We start from the raw sequence: 20,210 nt of genomic DNA on the forward strand, positions 1-20,210 counted from the left end.
GGGAGGCTAAAATATGTTCATGTCATCGTGGGCACCGACTCACTCGGTGCTCATTTCTGCTGTCCCCCTTTCAGGAAAAGCAGTGAAGAATATTCTTACCTTTTTATTCAGAGCTTTTGCTGTTTTAGGTCCCTGCAAAATATTAAAAGCAGAGGACGCTCCTGCATATGTTGCCAAGCTTCTTCAACAGCTTTGCCAACCCATTGCATAGGAACCCCATACAACCCTCAGAATTCATCCTGTAGGGAGGCGCTAAAGAGCAACTTAAACTTTATTTAAAAATAAAGGGGAGGGAGGAAGGTAATATGGCTACTCATCACAATATTTTATCTTCTATTACATATATTTTACATTTGGACAAGGATGGCCTCACTGTTGCAGAACATCTTTGGACCCCTCCGGGAAAATTCAGGACCATGGTCCATTGGAAAGATGCTATGCCTGGCCAACTGAATCACGAGGCTCCAGCAATTCGCTGAAGCCATGGCTACGTTTCTGTTTTTCCCTCAGGGTGCTAAGAAGTTGGTGTGGATAGCTAAAAGACTGACTAGACCAGTGGATGTTGGAGGAAAAGCTTCTAAGGCATCTGCAGAGGCCTGAAAATAAAGGAGGAGACTGGGGTGAAAGGATTGTGGTGCCTTGAAGAACAGGGTCTCTCTACCAACAGTGATTCAGATGAACAAACTGGTGACTGAGGAGAAAGGATTAATGAAGTCTTAGGTAGGCCTGCTGAGTTGTTGTTTCTTCCTATGTTGTCTTTGTTAAACGCATCTGTTCCAGCTAAAACACGGCATAGTGTAACATAGGCTGTGCTTATGTGTCTGGTCCCCCTGTGCTTCATTGTTAACTGGGAAGGGAATAACATTCCTACTCAGGTCAATGACTCTAAGATCTCATGGGTACCCCCAAGCTAAGATGGTCACATGATAGCTTGAGTATGTTCAGGTCTTGCATGATGCAACATAAACCATTCGGCCTTCAAAGTTGGATGAATTACCTTCTTCCATTGCTGCAGAAAACATGGCCACGATTTTAAGTCATCATTTTTCTGTTTCTAATTGGTCTTCTAAGCTATGTTTCATAGTAATGTCTCTGAGAAGTTTTTTGTTGGTTTGCTGGGAAGCATTATAACCTTAATATTAATTTGCTGCTCCGTGTCTGCTTTGAAGATTATCTTGCGTAGCTTAAAATTAAAAACCAAAAAATGGGGAATTACAAGGAACCATGGAGTTGGCCTGGCCTAGCTAAACTTGAGAGGCATGCGTCATAGGTTTTTCAGGTTGGATTCCATGGCCCCTGGGGCACACTGTGCTTTCCTGTTCCGAGAGACTGAAGTGCTCTCTCAGGCAATGAAGCACTCAGGTCACTTTGTGTTTCTCTGGTGTGTTCCCTTAGTAGCCAAGGAGGCATGGAAACTTGACAGGAGATTTGGTTTTAGACATTAATCTTGTATACCCTATATACCTTGCAAACATTATATCCTGACAATTACAACTGTATTGATCCTGGCAATTGCCACTATATTCTGTTTCTAATAAAGGTATAAAAAGTCTGATTGATCGTAATAACATTGTCACAGCCTACATCTTACTGTGTCTTCTCTGATGGGCCTGGTTTAATTCCTCCAGACCATATTAGCTGTCCCTGGTCTGGTAAATAAGTGGGGGTGCTTACGGAAAGTCCTCACAAGCCTCAAATTCCCTTGCAGGCTACGTGGAGACTGAAGTTCCTCTAGCAGGTGAATGATGGGCAATGGCTTGAAAATCTATGAGTAAAAGCTGAGCTCTTGTTCAGACTGGATATCAGGAAACATTCACAAGTCAGGGAGTCTCAGTGTCACCTGTCACAGCCTCTGTGTGAGGAAACTGAGAGAAACAGTCATGGAGACCAGGTAGGCCAGACACTAGCCAATAAAGATGCAACTGACCGAATCTGGGTTCAGACTGGGAAGTGCCTAAGAGCTAGTCCAGCCCTCGGTGACTGAGAACAAATCTTATCCACTGAGATTGTCTTGGAATTTGATAGTTCTGAGCCTGAGGCGTCTGTCTAAAATTCTAGATTCACAAGCCTGTCATTTACTGCTGTGGAGCTTTACGACATCGATGTTCCAATGGTGCACAGTGTTCTCACCACCGCTTCCATAGTAGGGAGATTAACGCTGAAGCATGAGTTCAGGGGCTCTGCCTACACTGATCACAGTCCCGTGGTTTCTTCTCACGCCCCTCATCACCCCAGAGTCATCCCCAGCGAGATCGCTTGCCACCTTGCGTGGATATGATCTGAAGAGCTCAGAAGGACGAATCTGCTTAGCCCACAGAGTGCAAAAATAGATTTGACTAGCAGAGGGCGCAGGTAGACAAAGAGGGAAACTACTGATGTGTGCACCGGAGAAGGCTGAGATCTCTCCAGCACAGAGGCGACCTCAGCAAAAACCACAGGAAAAGCATGAGTCCAGGAGCTTGTCAGACTCTCCCACCCTCCACAATATAACCTGCAGTCTCCAGCTTTCAAGGATGCAGGAAGAAACCCCCCAGCATCCATTCCCCTAAGTGATTCCCTTTTTAAAATTGAGTTTGGGGGTTGGGGATTTAGCTCAGTGGTAGAGCGCTTGCCTAGCATGCGCAAGACCCTGGGTTCGGTCCCCAGCTCTGGAAAAAAAAAAAAAAAAAGCAAAGTAAAATTGAGTTTGAGGCCAACCTGGCTTACATACTTAGTTCCAGGCTAGCCAGAGCTACATAGTGAGATCCTCTCTCAAAATAAAATAAAATAAAATAAGTACAGGGTTCATAGGATTTGTTTTTGTAGTAATTTTTATTGTTTTATTCTTTCTTATATACTTACCTAAGTTTACACAGAAACTTTGCACATACATAAAAACTAAAAAATAAATGCCTAAATGATCTGTGAGTTATTAAAGAAACCAGAGACAGAGGCTGGAAAGATAGTTTAGCTGTTAAGAGCCCTGAAAGCTCTTCCAAAGGACCCCAGTTCATTTCCCAGCTCACAACTGTCTGTCACTCTGAGATCTGACACCATCACACAGATATACATGCAGGCAGAATACCAATGCACATAAAATAAAAATAAATAAATTATTTTAAAAAGAAATCAGAGAGAAAACTAAAAGTCCGTGGAATCAAATGAAAATATGACCTACGGAGAACATGTGGGGTGTGACCACAGCAGATATCAGTGGAAAGTTTATAGTTGTGAATGCTCACATTAAAAGTCAAAGAACTCAAACAAATAACCTCAAGATTCATCTCAAGGGAAAGGAGAACATTCAAATTGAGAAACAGTAGGTGGTAAGAGATCAGGAAGACCAGGGCAGTCATTTATGAAGTAGAGACTAAAAGAACATTACAAAGAATTGACCACACATTTCATCACTTCTTGAAATAAGCAGAAAATGTAAAGACCTCAACCCTCCAAAAAGAATGACAGGCAACTAAAGAGTGTTAGAGTGTTGCAAGGAGGAGAAATAAATAGTCTTTCTCAGGGAAAAGCACATCAACTAGCTATTCAACACAAAAAGGTCAGCCCTGAAAACACGTACGAGTAATATTATACAGACTGAACAGGGATATTTAGGAATATTTCAGTATACAAAAGTGCGTGCGCGCGCGCACGCACACACACACACACACACACACACACACCAACAATTAATGCAAAAAGAGGCCATGAATTTGGAAGGGAACAAGAAGAAGTATATGGGAGTATTTGGAGGGAAGAAAGGGAGGGGGAAGATATAAATATAATCTGTATAAACTGTAATTATAATCTCAAAAATAAAGTAAATATACAACAACAATAATAAAGCAGAGTTGACCTATCCCTAGACAATGTAATTAAAACATGGAGAAGGAACAGAAAATTCGAGATAAAACAGGAGGTTAAAGTCAGGCATAGTGGTTCTTTTTTTTTTTTTTTTTTTTTTTTTTTCCCAGAGCTGGGGACCGAACCCAGGGCCTTGCGCTTCCTAGGCAAGCGCTCTACCACTGAGCTAAATCCCCAACCCCAAAGTCAGGCATAGTGAAGCAGGCCTTTAATTCTAGAACTCAGGAGGCAGAGGCAGGTGGATCTCCGTGAGTCTGAGGCTAGCCTGGTATATAAGAACAGAGAGTGCCAGGATAGCTAGGGTTACATAGTGGGAAACTCAAAGAAGAAGGAGGAGGCAGAGGAGGAGGCAGAGGAGGAGGCAGAGGAAGAGGAGGAAAAGGAGGAGGAGGTGGAGGAGGAGGAGGAGGGAGGGAGGAAGAAGGAGGCAGAAGGAGGAGGAAGAAGGAATAAGAAGGATGGAGGAGGAAAAGGAGGAGGAAGGAGGAGGAGGAAGAAGGAACAAGGAGGAAGAAGGAAAGAGGAGGAAGAAGGAGGAGGGGGAGGAGGGGGAGGAAGAGGAGGAAGAAGAAGAAGGAGGAGGAGAAGGTAGAAGGAGGAGGAGGAAGGAGGAGGAAGGAGGTAGAAGGAGGAGGAAAAAGAAGGAAGAAGAAGGAAGGAGAAGGAAGGAGGAGGAGAAGGAAGAAGGAGGAGGAAGAAGGAAGAAGGAAGGAGGAAGAGGAAGAAGAAGAGGAGGAAGAGGAAGGAGGAAGGAGAAGAAAGAAGGAGGAGGAAGAGGAAGAAGAAGAAAAGAAGAAAAAGAAGGAAGAAGAAGGAGGAGGAGAAGGAGGAGGAGAAGAGAAGGAGAAGAAGAAGGAGAAAAGGAGAAGAAGAAGGATAAGAAGCAGGAGAAGAAGATGGAGAATACGAAGGAAAGAGAAGGAGAAGAGAGAAGGAGGAGAAGAAGGAAAAGGAGGAGGAGGAATAGGAAGAAGGAAGTATAAGGAGGAGGATGAAGAAGGAGGAGGAAGAAGGAACAAGGAGGAAGAAGGAGGAGGAGGAAGAAGAATAAGAATAAGAGGAGGAGGAGAAAGAGGAAGAAGAAAAGAAGAAGAAAGAAGGAAGAAGAAGAACGGGGAGGAGGAGAAGAAGAAGGAAGAGAAGAAGAAGGAGGAAGAAGAACAAGGAGGAGAAGAAGGAGGAGAAGGAGGAAGAGAAGAAGAAGGAGAAGAAGAAGAAAAGAAGAAGGAAGAAGCAGGAGAAGGAGGAGAAAAGAAGAAGAAAGATGAAGCAGGAGAAGAAGAAGGAGGAGAAGAGAGAAGGAGGAGGAAAAGGAGAAGGAGAAGAGGAAGGAGAAAAAGAAGGAGGAGGGTGAAGATGGAAGAGGAACAATGAAGAGGAAGAAGGAGGAGGAAGGAGAAGGAGGAGAAGAAAAGAAGAAGGAAGAAGATGGGTAGGGGAAAGAGAAGGAGAAGGAGAATCAGGAGAAAAATCAGGAGAAGAAGGAGAAGGAGAAGGAGGAGAAGGAAGAAGGAGGAGGAAGAAGGAAGAAGAAGGAAGGAGGAGGAAGAAGGAGGAGGAGGAAGAAGAAGAGGAGGAGGAAGAGGAAGAAGGAGGAAGGAGAAGAAAGAAGGAGGAGGAAGGGGAAGAGGAAGAACAAGAAAAGAAGGAAAAGGAGGAGGAGAAGGAGGAGGAGAAGAAGGAGGAGGAGAAGAAGGAGAAGAAGAAGAAAAGAAGAAGGAAGAAGAAGGAGAAGCAGAAGGAGAAGGAGGAAAAGCAGGAGGAGGAGGAGGAAGAAGAAGGAGAAAGGGAGAAGAAGAAGGATAAGAATCAGGAGAAGAAGGAGAAGAAAAGGAAGGAGAAGGAGAAGAGAGGAGGAGGAGAGGAGGAGGAAGAAGAAAAAGAGAAGGAGGAGAAGGAGAATCATGTAAAGTAGCAGGAGAAGAAGGAGAAGAAGAAGAAAAGAAGAAGGAAGAGGAGAAGGAGAAAAAGGGGGAAAGAAGAAGGAGATGAGGCAGGAGAAGAAGGAAGGAGAAGGAGAAGAGAGGAGGAAGGCGGAGGAGGAACAATGAAGAAGAAGACATAAGGAGGAAGGAGGAGGAGAAGAAGGAGAAGGAGAAGAAGAAGAAGAAGAAGGAAGAAGAAGGAAGAAGAAGGGTAAGGAGAAAAAGGAGAAAGAGGAGAAGAAGAAGTGAAGAAGGAAGAAGGAGAAGGAGAAGAAGGAGCAAAGGAGAAGAAGAAGAGGAAGAAGCAGGAGAAGAAGATGGAGAAGATGAAGGAAGGAGAAGCAGAAGAGAGAAGATGGAGGAGGAGGAGGAGAAGAAGGAGGAGGAGGAGGAGAAGGAGGAAGAAGAAGAAGGAGAAGGAGAAGGAGAAGAAGGAGAAGATGGAGGAGAAGAAGGAGAAGGAGGAGATGAATGAAGGAGAAGGAGAAGCAGAAGAGAGAAGGAGGAGAAAGAGAAGAAGGAGGAGGAGTAAGAAGGAGGTAGTAGAAGGAGGAAGAGGAAGAAGAAGAAAAGAAGAAGGAAGGAGAAGGGTAAGGAGAAAGAGAAGGAGGAGGAGAAGGAGAATCAGGAGAAGAAGCAGGAGAAGGAGAAAAGAAGAAGAGAAGAATGAAGGAGAAGGAGGAGGTAGAAGGAGGAGGAAGACGGAGGAGGAAGAAGGAAGAAGAAGGAAGGAGGAGGAAGAAGGAGCAAGAGGAAGAAGAGGAGGAGGAGGAAGAAGAAGGAAGAAGTAGGAGGAGGAGGAATAAGAAAGAAGAAGTAGAAAGAGGAGGAGGAAAAAGAAGAAAAGAAGAAGGAAGAAGGGTAAGGAGAAGGAGAAGGAGGAGAAGGAGAATCAGGAGAAGAAGCAGGAGAAGAAGGAGAAGAAGAAGAAGAGAAGAAGGAAGAAGGAGGAAGGAGGAGGAGGAGGTAGAAGGAGGAGGAAGAAGAAGAGGAGGAGGAGAAGGAGGAGGAGAAGAAGGAAGGAGAAGGAGAAGCAGAAGAGAGAAGGAGGAGAAAGAGAAGAAGGAGGAGGAGTAAGAAGGAGGTAGTAGAAGGAGGAAGAGGAAGAAGAAGAAAAGAAGAAGGAAGGATAAGGGTAAGGAGAAAGAGAAGGAGGAGGAGAAGGAGAATCAGGAGAAGAAGCAGGAGAAGGAGAAAAGAAGAAGAGAAGAATGAAGGAGAAGGAGGAGGTAGAAGGAGGAGGAAGACAGAGGAGGAAGAAGAAGGAAGGAGGAGGAAGAAGGAGCAGGAGGAAGAAGAGGAGGAGGAGGAAGGAGAAGGAAGAAGGAGGAAGGAAAGGAAGAAGTAGGAGGAGGAAGAAGAAGATGAAGAAGAGGAGGAGAAGGAGGAGAAGAAGGAGAAGAAGAAAAGAAGAAGGAAGAAGAAGGAGAAGAGGATGAAAAGAAGAAGGAAGAGGAGAAGGAGAAGAAGGAGAAGAAGAAAAGAAGAAGGAAGAAGAAGGAGAAGAGGATGAAAAGAAGAAGGAAGAGGAGAAGGAGAAGAAGGAGAAATGGAGGAGAAGAAGCAGTTGAAGAAGAAGGAGAAGAAGGAAGAAGGAGAAGAGAGAAGGAGGAGGAGGAAGTAGAAGGAGGAGGATCAACGAAGAAGAAGAAACAAGGAGGAAGAAGGTAGAGGAGGAGGAGAGAGGAGGAGGAGAAGGAGAAGAAGAAAAGAAGAAGGAAGAAGGGTAAGGAGAAAGAGGAGAAGGAGGAGAATCAGGAGAAGAAACAGGAGAAGAAGAAGGAGCAAAGGAGAAGAAGCAGGAGAAGAAGACGGAGAAGATGAAGGAAGGAGAAGGAGAAGCAGAAGAGAAATGGAGGAGGAGGAGGAGAAGGAGGAAGAAGGAAGAAGAAGGAAGGAGGAGGAAGCAGGAGGAGGAGGAGGAAGAAGAAGAAGAGGAAGAGGAAGAGTAGTAGTAGGAGGAACAAGAAGGAGGAGGATGAAGGAGGAAGGAGAAGGGAGAAGGAGGAAGTAGAAGCAAGAAGGAGAAGGAAGAGTAAGAAGAATAAAAGAAGAAAAAGAAAAAGAAGGAGGAGAAGGAGAAGCAGGAGAAGGAGGAGAAGGAGAAGAAAAGAAGAAGGAAGAAGAAGGAGAAGGAGGAGAAGGTGAAAGAGAAGGAGGAGAAGGTGAAAGAGAAGGAGGAGAAGAAGGAGAAGAAGAAAAGAAGAAGGAAGAAGAAGGAGAAGGGGGAGAAGGAGGAAAAGGAAAAGCAGGAGAAGAAGCAGGAGAACAAGGAGGAGGAGAAGAAGGAGAATAAGAAGAAAAGAAGAAGGAAGCAGGAGAAGAAGAAGGAGAAGGAGCAGGAGGAGGAGGAGGAGGAGAAGAAGAGGAGGAAGAGGAAGAGGAGAAGAAGGAGGAGGAAGAGGAGGAGGAGGAGGAAGAGGAGGAGATGGTGGTGGTTTAGCACAGAGTCCAGTGAAATATATAGTAATGAGAATCCACTGAAAATTATATTGTATAATAATGAGAAAGGTAAATTCCTAGATACATGAGAACTGACAAAATTGAACCAAGAGGATGCAAACACCTTAAATACATTGACCACAAGCAATAAGATTTTAGAAAAAGCAACAGAAATGATGATGATGGTGGTGGTGGTGGTGGTGGTGGTGGTGGTGGTGGTGGTGGTGGTGGTGGTGGTGGTGGTGGTGGTGGTGGTGGTGGTGGTGGTGGTGGTGGTGATGATGATTATGAAAAACGTCACCTAGTAGAGTAAAGCCCAGGAACAGATAGGTTCATTTTCAAATTCTACCAAACATATTTTTAAAAAGCTTACCAAACTATATCATAAAATAGATGGGAAATTCGAAATTTACTCTAGAAAGTTAGCATTATCCTGATATCAAAACATAAGGACATAATGAAGAAATATAGCCGAAGGCCCATTTCCCCATTGAAGATAGATGTAAGCATTATAAGTAAAGTTTTTGCATATTAAACTCAGTAGCACACACAGGAGAACCCCTCAACACACACACACACACACACACACACACACACACACACACACAGAGTCACACATACACATACACACAGTGTCACCTTAAACAGCAGGGATGTGTATTAAAGACTGCAATTAATCATGCCAAAGGGGAACGTGGTTTTTCAAAATAACTCCCCCAACATCTGAGACCTACCCACTGTTGAACTTATTAACTGGCTTTTAAAAGCCATCCCTTTTACTAAACAGGAGAAAGTAGACGGCCACCTGTTAAGGTTAAGGCTAACATACATACAGATACAATGTAACCTTTGGGTTTAATGTACATAGAACGGAGTGGGGGAAGCTGTAGCTCCATGTGCTTCTGAAGGTTTTGGCACCAGATGTATATGTGTATGTGGCGGGGTGGGGTGGGGCAATACAGAGACTGCCTACATGACTGCTCCATGTGAAGATGGAGGCTTTATTTGGAGAGAGAACAGCTAGAGGCATCTTGATAATCCAGAGCAGAGAGAGAAAGACTGAACATGGCCAGCAATTTGGACATGGCCAAGGCTGTGTGCAAGGGGGAGGAGAAGAGCAGGGGACAGACCATGAAGAGACAGTAGCTGGGGGCAGGGAAGGCCAGGAGACTGACTGGGCTGAAGGCTGTGAGATGTTTAAAGAAGTGCTGGTGAGTAGGGAGTGAGGGAGCCTGGAGACCAGCAGGGGCCTTGCTGTGCTGATAGATGCCACAGGTACTTGTTTCTTGGAGAGCCATGAGTCCCTTTTGAGAGAGATAAAGGAAATGACTCCTTCTGGAAGACAAAAACTGGCTTTGGACTGCCTTTTGGAGTATAGGGAACTAGAATTTCTATGCTCCCCTACACAGGGGCCCAACCTTCTCCAGTTTCCAACAGAGCAAAACAGCAGAGCATTTTGCCCACAGCCAAAGCAAAGAGGTGTTGATTCCATCCAGGTTCCCCCCGAAGGCAGCAAAAGATAAAACTGAATTTGTAGTAGACGAGTGTGGAGAGTCTTTCTCCACTCTACTCTGTTCAGTGTATATCTTGACAAAGGAAGGCGATAACCCTTGAGAAGGGCAGCAAGACCTAAAAGACAGGGCCATTGAATGAGAAAAAGGTAGAAGGTGACAGGCTGCTCCTAAGTGTGGAGGAGGTTTGCTGCAGATATGAAGGAGAAAAATGGGCATCTAAATGGTTCCACAGTGGACGTGACTGGCAGACTAAGCAAGGCCATGTGAGGAGAATGGGGAGAGGAGAGAGGAGAGCCTGCAGCCAGGAGGCCAAAGGGTGAAAGGGCAAAAGGTATGGCATAGGCAACCTGGATGGGTTATAGAGGAATCAGAGATGCTGGGGAAGGAAAAGCCCAGACAAGCGCTTGCATTGGAGAAGATTATTATAAGGGGCAGAGTGTGCCAGCCAGAAGGACCCTGTAATAGGTAATGTTGTGAGGTCCGAATTGAACCTCTTCCAGGACCTCTTGAATGAGACTCACAGAGGTTGTGATCGATGCAAAAGCAAGAGGAATTTTATTGTTCCAACATGTTGGAGTTGCCAAGAGGGAGACAGCCCTGAGCAGACTCTAACAGAGAGTTATATACCTTTGATAAAGGCAGAATTCAAACAGTTGGGGCAGAATTTGAACAATGGTAACTAGGCAAGGTGCTATTGGGGGGGGCGAAGTGACATTCAAACTGACTCATGTTCAGTGGACTGTCTGGGACTTTCCAAGGGGGTTGGTTGGGGAGTCACAGGTGGTTTTGTCTGATAGTTGGCTTTTAGTTGTTCCAGGAACTAAGCAGGCTCTACTCCTCCTCAAAGGCAGGGGTCTTAGTGCTAGGAGGCTTATGGTAGAATTTTCCCACTTGCCTTAGATTGACCCCAACTCTGACTCTTTTGTGTAATGGCTCTTCCTGGTTGCCAACTTGACTATATCAGTAATGAACTATGATCCAGAATTGGATCATAGTAGTACACACCTTTCTTTAATCCCAGGAGACTGAGGCAAGGAGATCTCTGAGTTCAAGGTCAGCCTGAGACAAGGCAAGTCCAAGATTCAGATGTGGTGGTACACACCTTTAATCTGGGCCATACCTTCTGCTGGAGGCCTACATAAGGACATTGGAAGAAGGAAGTCTCTGACTGCTGGAAGTCACGTACTTGCCAGCCCATCCGTTAGAGTCCACTTCTACAGAAGCCCAGCTGAAACAGCCAGCCTCATAGGACTGAGCAACTACTGGATTCTTAGACTTCCTACGCACAGCTGCCCACTGTTGGGTTAGTTGGACTATAGAATGTAACTCGTCACAATAAATTCCCTCAATATAGAGAGACATTCCATAAAATCTGTGACTCTAGAGAACCCTGACTAATACAGGCAGGAACTGAGGGATGCTGGGAGAACCTGGAAGCCATTGTCAGCTCTAATATATTAATAAGTATCACAGTTATCTAGTTTGTCCCAGGTTTGGGAACTAACAGCCACTAGCACTATGGGGGTGAAGCAGAGACTGCAGCTTGCTCCAAGGGGTTGGGGAAAATACAAAAAGTGTAACGAAGGCTGGAGCCCATCAGTGTTCTTTCTTACTGCTCCTCTTCTCCATCCTCCCACTCTTCCTCATCTTCATACTCTTCATCTTCAACTCTCAATACTTCACCATCCTCCTCCTCCTCTTCCTCCTCATGCACCTTGGATATTCATCCTGAGGACTTATGCTTTTCTGATAGGTTACCTCTTCTCCACTAGTGAAATGATCCAATTCAAGCCAGAGCAGAATATATTAAAGGCAGGTTTATTGGGAAGCTGCTCTTGGGTGGACAAGTTCACTGGCCCCAAGGAAGAAGGCCAGGGAAGTCTCTGTGGGAAGGAGGGGATAGGAGAAAGAGAGAAAGGGCCAGAGAGAGGGGGGAGGAAGGGATGGAGGGAGAAAGGAGGAGGAGGAGGGCAAAAACAGAAGGCAGGGTATGCCAAGTAGGGACTGAAGGATGCTGGGAGGACATGGAGGCCAGGTCAGCTTTTTTTTTTTCCTTTTTAAAAAAATTACCCTTCTTCTTCTTCTTTTTTTTTTATTAACTTGAGTATTTCTTATTTACATTTCGAGTGTTATTCCCTTTCCCGGTTTCCGGGCAAACATCCCCCTAATCCCTCCCCTTCCTTTTCTTTATGGGTGTTCCCCTCCCCATCCTTCCCCCATTGCCGCCCTCTCCAAAACAATCTAGTTCACTGGGGGTTCAGTCTTAGCAGGACCCAGGGCTTCCCCTTCCACTGGTGCTCTTACTAGGATATTCATTGCTACCTATGAGGTCAGAGTCCAGGGTCAGTCCATGTATAGTCTTTAGGTAGTGGCTTAGTCCCTGGAAGCTCTGATTGCTTGGCATTGTTGTACATATGGGGTCTCGAGCCCCTTCAAGCTCTTCCAGTTCTTTCTCTGATTCCTTCAACGGGGGTCCTATTCTCAGTTCAGTGGTTTAATGATGGCATTCGCCTACGTATTTGTTGTATTCTGGCTGTGTCTCTCAGGAGCGATCTACATCCGGCTCCTGTCGGCCTGCACTTCTTTGCTTCATCCATCTTGTCTAATTGGATGGCTGTCTATGTATGGGCCACATGTGGGACAAGCTCTGAATGGGCGTTCCTTCTGTGTCTGTCTTAATCTTTGCCTCTCTATTCCCTGCTAAGGGTATTCTTGTTCCCCTTTTAAAGATGGAGTGAAGCATTCACATTTTGATCATCCGTCTTGAGTTTCATTTGTTCTAGGCATCTAGGGTAATTCAAGCATTTGGGCTAATAGCCACTTATCAATGAGTGCATACCATGTGTGTTTTTCTGTGATTGGGTTACCTCACTCAGGATGATATTTTCCAGTTCCGACCATTTGCCTACGAATTTCATAAAGTCATTGTTTTTGATAGCTGAGTAATATTCTGTTGTGTAGATGTACCACATTTTCTGTATCCATTCCTCTGTTGAAGGGCATCTGGGTTCTTTCCAGCTTCTGGCTATTATAAATAAGGCTGCTAAAAACATAGTGGAGCTCATGTCCTTTTTATATGTTGGGGCATCTTTTGGGTATATGCCCAAGAGAGGTATAGCTGGATCCTCAGGCAGTTCAATGTCCAATTTTCTGAGGAACCTCCAGACTGATTTCCAGAATGGTTGTACCAGTCTGCAATCCCACCAACAATGGAGGAGTGTTCCTCTTTCTCCGAATCCTTGCCAGCATCTGCTGTCCCCTGAGTTTTTGATCTTAGTCATTCTCACTGGTGTGAGGTGAAATCTCAGGGTTGTTTTGATTTGCATTTCCCTTATGACTAAAGATGTTGAACATTTCTTTAGGTGTTTCTCAGCCATTCGGCATTCCTCAGCTGTGAATTCTTTGTTTAGCTCTGAACCCCATTTTTTAATAGGGTTATTTGTCTCCCTGCGGTCTAACTTGTTGAGTTCTTTGTATATTTTGGAAATAAGGCCTCTATCTGTTGTAGGATTGGTAAAGATCTTTTCCCAATCTGTTGGTTGCCGTTTTGTCCTAACCACAGTGTCCTTTGCCTTACAGAAGCTTTGCAGTTTTATGAGGTCCCATTTGTCAATTCTTGATCTTAGAGCATAAGCCATTGGTGTTTTGTTCAGGAAATTTTTTCCAGTGCCCATGTGTTCCAGATGCTTCCCTAGTTTTTCTTCTATTAGTTTGAGTGTATCTGGTTTGATGTGGAGGTCCTTGATCCACTTGGACTTAAGCTTTGTACAGGGTGATAAGCATGGATCGATCTGCATTCTTCTACATGTTGACCTCCAGTTGAACCAGCACCATTTGCTGAAAATGCTATCTTTTTTCCATTGGATGGTTTTGGCTCCTTTGTCAAAAATCAAGTGCCCATAGGTGTGTGGGTTCATTTCTGGGTCTTCAATTCTGTTCCATTGGTCTATCTGTCTGTCTCTGTACCAATACCATGCAGTTTTTTATCAGTATTGCTGTGTAATACTGCTTGAGTTCAGGGATAGTGATTCCCCCTGAAGTCCTTTTATTGTTGAGGATAGTTTTAGCTATCCTGGGTTTTTTGTTATTCCAGATGAATTTGCAAATTGTTCTGTCTAACTCTTTGAAGAATTGGATTGGTATTTTGATGGGGATTGCATTGAATCTGTAGATCGCTTTTGGTAAAATGGCCATTTTTACTATATTAATCCTGCCAATCCATGAGTATGGGAGATCTTTCTATATTCTGAGGTCTTCTTCAATTTCTTTCTTCAGAGTCTTGAAGTTCTTATTGTACAGATCTTTTACTTGCTTGGTTAAAGTCACACCGAGGTACTTTATATTATTTGGGTCTATTATGAAGGGTGTCGTTTCCCTAATTTCTTTCTCGGCTTGTTTCTCTTTTGTGTAGAGGAAGGCTACTGATTTATTTGAGTTAATTTTATACCCAGCCACTTTGCTGAAGGTGTTTATCATGTTTAGTAGTTCTCTGGTGGAACTTTTGGGATCACTTAAATATACTATCATGTCATCTGCAAATAGTGATATTTTGACTTCTTCTTTTCCAATCTGTATCCCCTTGACCTCCTTTTGTTGTCTGATTGCTCTGGCTAGAACTTCAAGAACTATATTGAATAAGTAGGGAGAGAGTGGGCAGCCTTGTCTAGTCCCTGATTTTAGTGGGATTGCTTCAAGTTTCTCTCCATTTAGTTTAATGTTAGCAACTGGTTTGCTGTATATGGCTTTTACTATGTTTAGGTATGGGCCTTGAATTCCTATTCTTTCCAGGACTTTTATCATGAAGGGATGTTGAATTTTGTCAAATGCTTTCTCAGCATCTAATGAAATGATCATGTGGTTCTGTTCTTTCAGTTTGTTTATATAATGGATCACGTTGATGGTTTTCCGTACATTAAACCATCCCGGCATGCCTGGGATGAAGCCTACTTGATCATGGTGGATGATTGTTTTGATGTGCTCTTGGATTCGGTTTGCCAGAATTTTATTGAGTATTTTTGCGCCGATATTCATAAGGGAAATTGGTCTGAAGTTCTCTTTCTTTGTTGGGTCTTTGTGTGGTTTAGGTATAAGAGTAATTGTGGCTTCATAGAAGGAATTCGGTAGTGCTCCATCTGTTTCAATTTTGTGGAATAGTTTGGATAATATTGGTATGAGGTCTTCTATGAAGGTCTGATAGAATTCTGCACTAAACCCGTCTGTACCTGGGCTCTTCTTGGTTGGGAGACCTTTAATGACTGCTTCTATTTCCTTAGGAGTTATGGGGTTGTTTAAATGGTTTATCTGTTCCTGATTTAACTTCGGTACCTGGTATCTTTCTAGGAAATTGTCCATTTCCTGCAGATTTTCAAGTTTTGTTGAATATAGGCTTTTATAGTAAGATCTGATGGTTTTTTGAATTTCCTCTGAATCTGTAGTTATGTCTCCCTTTTCATTTCTGATTTTGTTAATTTGGACACACTCTCTGTGTCCTCTTGTTAGTCTGGCTAAGGGTTTATCTATCTTGTTGATTTTCTCAAAGAATCAACTTTTGGTTCTGTTGATTCTTTCTATGGTCCTTTTTGTTTCTACTTGGTTGATTTCAGCTCTGAGTTTGATTATTTCCTGCCTTCTACTCCTCCTGGGCGTATTTGCTTCTTTTTGTTCTAGAGCTTTTAGGTGTGCTGTCAAGCTGGTGACATATGCTCTTTCCTGTTTCTTTCTGCAGGCACTCAGCGCTATGAGTTTTCCTCTTAGCACAGCTTTCATTGTGTTCCATAAGTTTGGGTATGTTGTACCTTCATTTTCATTAAATTCTAAAAAGTCTTTAATTTCTTTCTTTATTTCTTCCTTGACCAGGTTATCATTGAGTAGAGCATTGTTCAATTTCCACGTATATGTGGGCATTCTTCCCTTATTGTTATTGAAGACCAGCTTTAGGCCGTGGTGGTCTGATAGCACGCATGGGATTATTTCTATCTTTCTGTAACTGTTGAGGCCCGTTTTTTGACCAACTATATGGTTTATTTTGGAGAAAGTACCATGAGGAACTGAGAAGAAGGTATATCCTTTTGCTTTAGGATAGAATGTTCTATAAATATCTGTTAAGTCCATTTGGCTCATGACTTCTCTTAGTCTGTTTATGTCTCTGTTTAACTTCTGTTTCCATGATCTGTCCATTGTTGAGAGTGGGGTGTTGAAATCTCCTACTATTATTGTGTGAGGTGCAATGTGTGTTTTGAGCTTTAGTAAGGTTTCTTTTATGTATGTAGGTGCCCTTGTATTTGGGGCATAGATATTTAGGATTGAGAGTTCATCTTGGTGGATTTTTCCTTTGATGAATATGAAGTGTCCTTCCTTATCTTTTTTGATGAATTTTAGTTGAAAATTGATTTTATTTGATATTTGAATGGCTACTCCAGCTTGCTTCTTCAGACCATTTGCTTGGAAAGTTGTTTTCCAGCCTTTCACTCTGAGGTAGTGTCTGTCTTTGTCTCTGAGGTGTGTTTCCTGTAGGCAGCAGAATGCAGGGTTCTCATTGCGTATCCAGTTTGTTAATCTATGTCTTTTTATTGGGGAGTTGAGTCCATTGATGTTGAGAGATATTAAGGAATAGTGATTATTGCTTCCTGTTATATTCATATTTGGATATGAGGTTATGTTTGTGTGCTTTTCTTCTCTTTGTTTTGTTGCCAAGACGATTAGTTTCTTGCTTCTTCTAGGGTATAGCTTGCCTCCTTATGTTGGGCTTTACCATTTATTATCCTTTGTAGTGCTGGATTTGTAGAAAGATATTGTGTAAATTTGGTTTTGTCATGGAATATCTTGGTTTCTCCATCTATGTTAATTGAGAGTTTTGCAGGATACAGTAACCTGGGCTGGCATTTGTGTTCTCTTAGGTTCTGTATGACATCTGTCCAGGATCTTCTGGCTTTCATAGTTTCTGGCGAAAAGTCTGGTGTGATTCTAATAGGTCTGCCTTTATATGTTACTTGACCTTTTCCCTTACTGCTTTTAATATTCTTTCTTTATTTTGTGCATTTGGTGTTTTGACTATTATGTGACAGGGGAAGTTTCTTTTCTGGTCCAATCTATTTGGAGTTCTGTAGGCTTCTTGTTTGCTTATGGGTATCTCTTTCTTTAGGTTAGGGAAGTTTTCTTCTATGATTTTGTTGAAGATATTTACTGGTCCTTTGAGCAGGGATCTTCACTCTCTTCTATACCTATTATCCTTAGGTTTGATCTTCTCATTGAGTCCTGGATGTTTTGGACCAGTAGCTTTTTCTGTTTTACATTATCTTTGACAGTTGACTCGATGATTTCTATCAAATCTTCTGCTCCTGAGATTCTCTCTTCCATCTCTTGTATTCTGTTGGTGAAGCTCGTATCTACAGCTCCTTGTCTCTTCTTTTGGTTTTCTATATCCAGGGTTGTTTCCATGTGTTCTTTCTTGATTGCTTCTATTTCCATTTTTAATTCTTTCAACTGTTTGATTGTGTTTTCCTGGAATTCTTTCAGGGATTTTTGTGACTCCTCTCTATGGGCTTCTACTTGTTTATTTATGTTTTCCTGGAATTCTTACAGGGATTTTTGCGATTCCTCTCTGTAGGCTTCTACTTGTTTATTAATGTTTTCCTGTGTTTCTCTAAGGGAGTTCTTCACGTCTTTCTTGAAGCCCTCCAGCATCATGATCAAATATGATTTTGAAACTAGATCTTGCTTTTCTGGTGTATTTGGATATTCCGTGTTTGCTTTGGTGGGAGAATTGGGCTCCGATGATGCCATGTAGTCTTGGTTTATGTTGCTTGGGTTCCTGCGCTTGCCTCTCGCCATCAGATTATCTATAGTGTTATTTTGTTCTGCTATTTCTGACAGTGGCCAGACTGTCCTATAAGCCTGTGTGTCAGGAGTGCTGTAGACCTGGTTTCCTGTTTTCTTTCAGCCAGTTATGGGGTCAGAGTGTTCTGGTTTCGGGCGTGTAGTTTTTCCTATCTACAGGTCTTCAGCTGTTCCTGTGGGCCTGTGTCTTGAGTTCACCAGGCAGGTCACTTGCAGCAGAAAAGTTGATCTTACCTGTGGTCCCGAGGCTCAAGTTTTCTCGTGGGGTGTTGCTTATGAGCTCTCCGCGGCAGCTGCAACCAGGAAGATCTGCATGCACCAGGGTTCCAGATGGCGTTTGGTGTTTTCCTCTGGAATCAGTAATGTGTGCAGAGTGCAGTCTCTTCTGGTTTCCCAGGCGTGTCTGCCTCTCTGAAGGTTTAGCTCTCCCTCCCACGGGATTTGGGTGCAGAGAACTGTTTATCCGGTCAGTTCCTTCAGGTTCCTGCGGTGTCTCAGACGCAGCGGACCCGCTGCTCCTGGGCCCTCCTCTACGGGAACCTAAGGCAGTATACAGTTTCCTCTTGGGCCAGGGATGTGAGCAGGGGTGGGCAGTGTTGGTGGTCTCTTCCGCTCTGCAGTCTCAGGAGTGCCCACCTGTCCAGGCGGTGAGGTCTCTCTCCCACAGGGTTTGGGAGCAGAGCTGCTGCGGGCAGGGATCCGCAGGTTTGGGACTCCCGCTAAATACCCGCCAGGTCAGCTTTGATGTGTAAAAATGTACCTAAGTCTCTTGACCCAGGGTCCTAGCCCAAACATTTTCCTCACAAGTTTTCCAGATTTCCTTTGAATTTCTGGGGACTCTAAAGGTGGATCCTTGGAGATTCAGATTCAATTCTTCAGAGAGAACTTTAATTTTGAAGCAGTGTAACCTGACTGTCACCTCATCTCTGGTTAAATAATATGTCCCTTCTCCCCATCTCCAGCTGCCTCTCCATGCAGTGCAGACACTCCTGGCTGGCTAACAAATGTGGTTACCCTACTGGGGCTTGGAGATGACCTTTGATCTCTTTTGAAACAATGGTTGGCAGAGTTTGATTTGTTTCCACTCTTTCTTCAATGCGTTGAGGGTCTGAAAAGCCAAAACAACCCAAGCTGTCAGGAGAGTTCAACAAAGCAAGCTCTTTGTTTGAATTAAGCAGCAAAAGCTGACCAGTCGAACTATTCAATAAGGAAGGGGAGGTTGATAACCTGGAATGTTCCAGAAAGCTGATTCTGATTTGGATTACCTTCAGTGTAGGCTGGAATACGAAGTCAAGACTAATCACACACATTCAGCAGGAGAGAAAGTAGTTTTAAAGGAATTATCAGCAATAAAGTCTCGATATCAAGCTTTATGTGCACGCTTTAAGACAGTTTCTCCTGAGCAAAAAGAGACCAAGAGCTGCATTTGTGCTATTTTGAAAAAGACAATGACCATGGTACAAGAACTACAAAGGCAAACAAACCTAGAGCTAACTCTGCTGACAGAAGAGGAGAAAGCTGTGACAGAGCGACTGAAGTCTCACATGCCAGACTTAGAAGACAGAATTTTACAAAGGAACTTTGATGGCGAAAAGATCAGTTCCAAAGAGATCCGCGAGGTGTCTAGAGGTTAGGGGCTGATGAGGAAGATTGAGATTTTCCTTGACTGACAGGATCATGATGCATTTCATGCAAGAGGAAATTGTAGGAAGGGAAGACATCATAAGACTGAAAACCAAAAGGGTGGGATGGGAATAAAGAGATGTAAAAACTGATAGCCAGAGTTAATTTTGTCATTGCAGGCAATGAAATCCCTTAGTGCTATTTTTATTTTCTGTTTTCTTTTTGTATAGTTGTTGCAATTTTAGATGATTTAGGCTTTTGTAAAAGAATATTTATGTACATTTCATTCAGTATGTGAATGTGCAAAATACTTGTATAATATTCAGGTGTTGTTTGTTTGCTCTTTTGAGACAAGGTCTCACCATGTAGCTCTGGCTGGCCCTGGAGCCCTCTATGTAGACCAGACTAGCACTGAATCTTAGAAATGCCAGCCTTTGCCATCACACCAGGCTCTGTCTGTCTGTCTGTCTGCCTGTCTGACACAAGGTCTTATATATCTCAGGCTGGCCTCAGAATTGGTGTCAATAAGGATAGTATTTCACTCTGATACCTCCAGAGTGCTGGGATTCCCAGTGTTCGTAAGCATGTCTGGTTTATGCAGTACTAGGGCTCTAACTAGAGCTTCGCTCATGGTAGGCTAGCACAGCACAGCTGAGCCACATCCCAACCCTGTATTTTTCTAAATGTATGTTACAGTAATAACACACTTACTTGTGTGTATATGATGTCCAGTATTTCCCAAAATCTAACAAATTAATTAATAGGGTGTTTTGTGAAAAAAAATTTTTCCTTCTTCCCATTGGTTGCTAGTAATAAACATCATGAGTTTGTCTTCAAATGCCGTTTAGGACTTTCTGTCTGGTACTGCAATAATATGCTATCTTTCAGACTAATTTTGTAGTTGTTCATTCTATATGAACAGTAAATTGAAACCACTGACTTATCTGCTACTAAAAACAAAAACAAAAACAAAAACAAAAACAAAAACAAAAAACCTGACCAATGCGGAGCTGACTGTGTCCCTGGAGGA

At 43.3% G+C, this 20,210-nt stretch overlaps 1 pseudogene; it reads left to right on the top strand.

The window, feature by feature from the left end:
- The first annotated feature begins 1,880 nt into the window (after positions 1 to 1,880).
- Positions 1,881 to 19,859, top strand: LOC108352183 (spindle and kinetochore-associated protein 2 pseudogene; annotated as a pseudogene).
- The last annotated feature ends 351 nt before the right edge of the window (positions 19,860 to 20,210 follow it).

Source organism: Rattus norvegicus, chromosome 10, assembly GCF_036323735.1.
Source record: "Rattus norvegicus strain BN/NHsdMcwi chromosome 10, GRCr8, whole genome shotgun sequence".
Classification (NCBI taxonomy): Eukaryota; Metazoa; Chordata; class Mammalia; order Rodentia; family Muridae; genus Rattus; species Rattus norvegicus.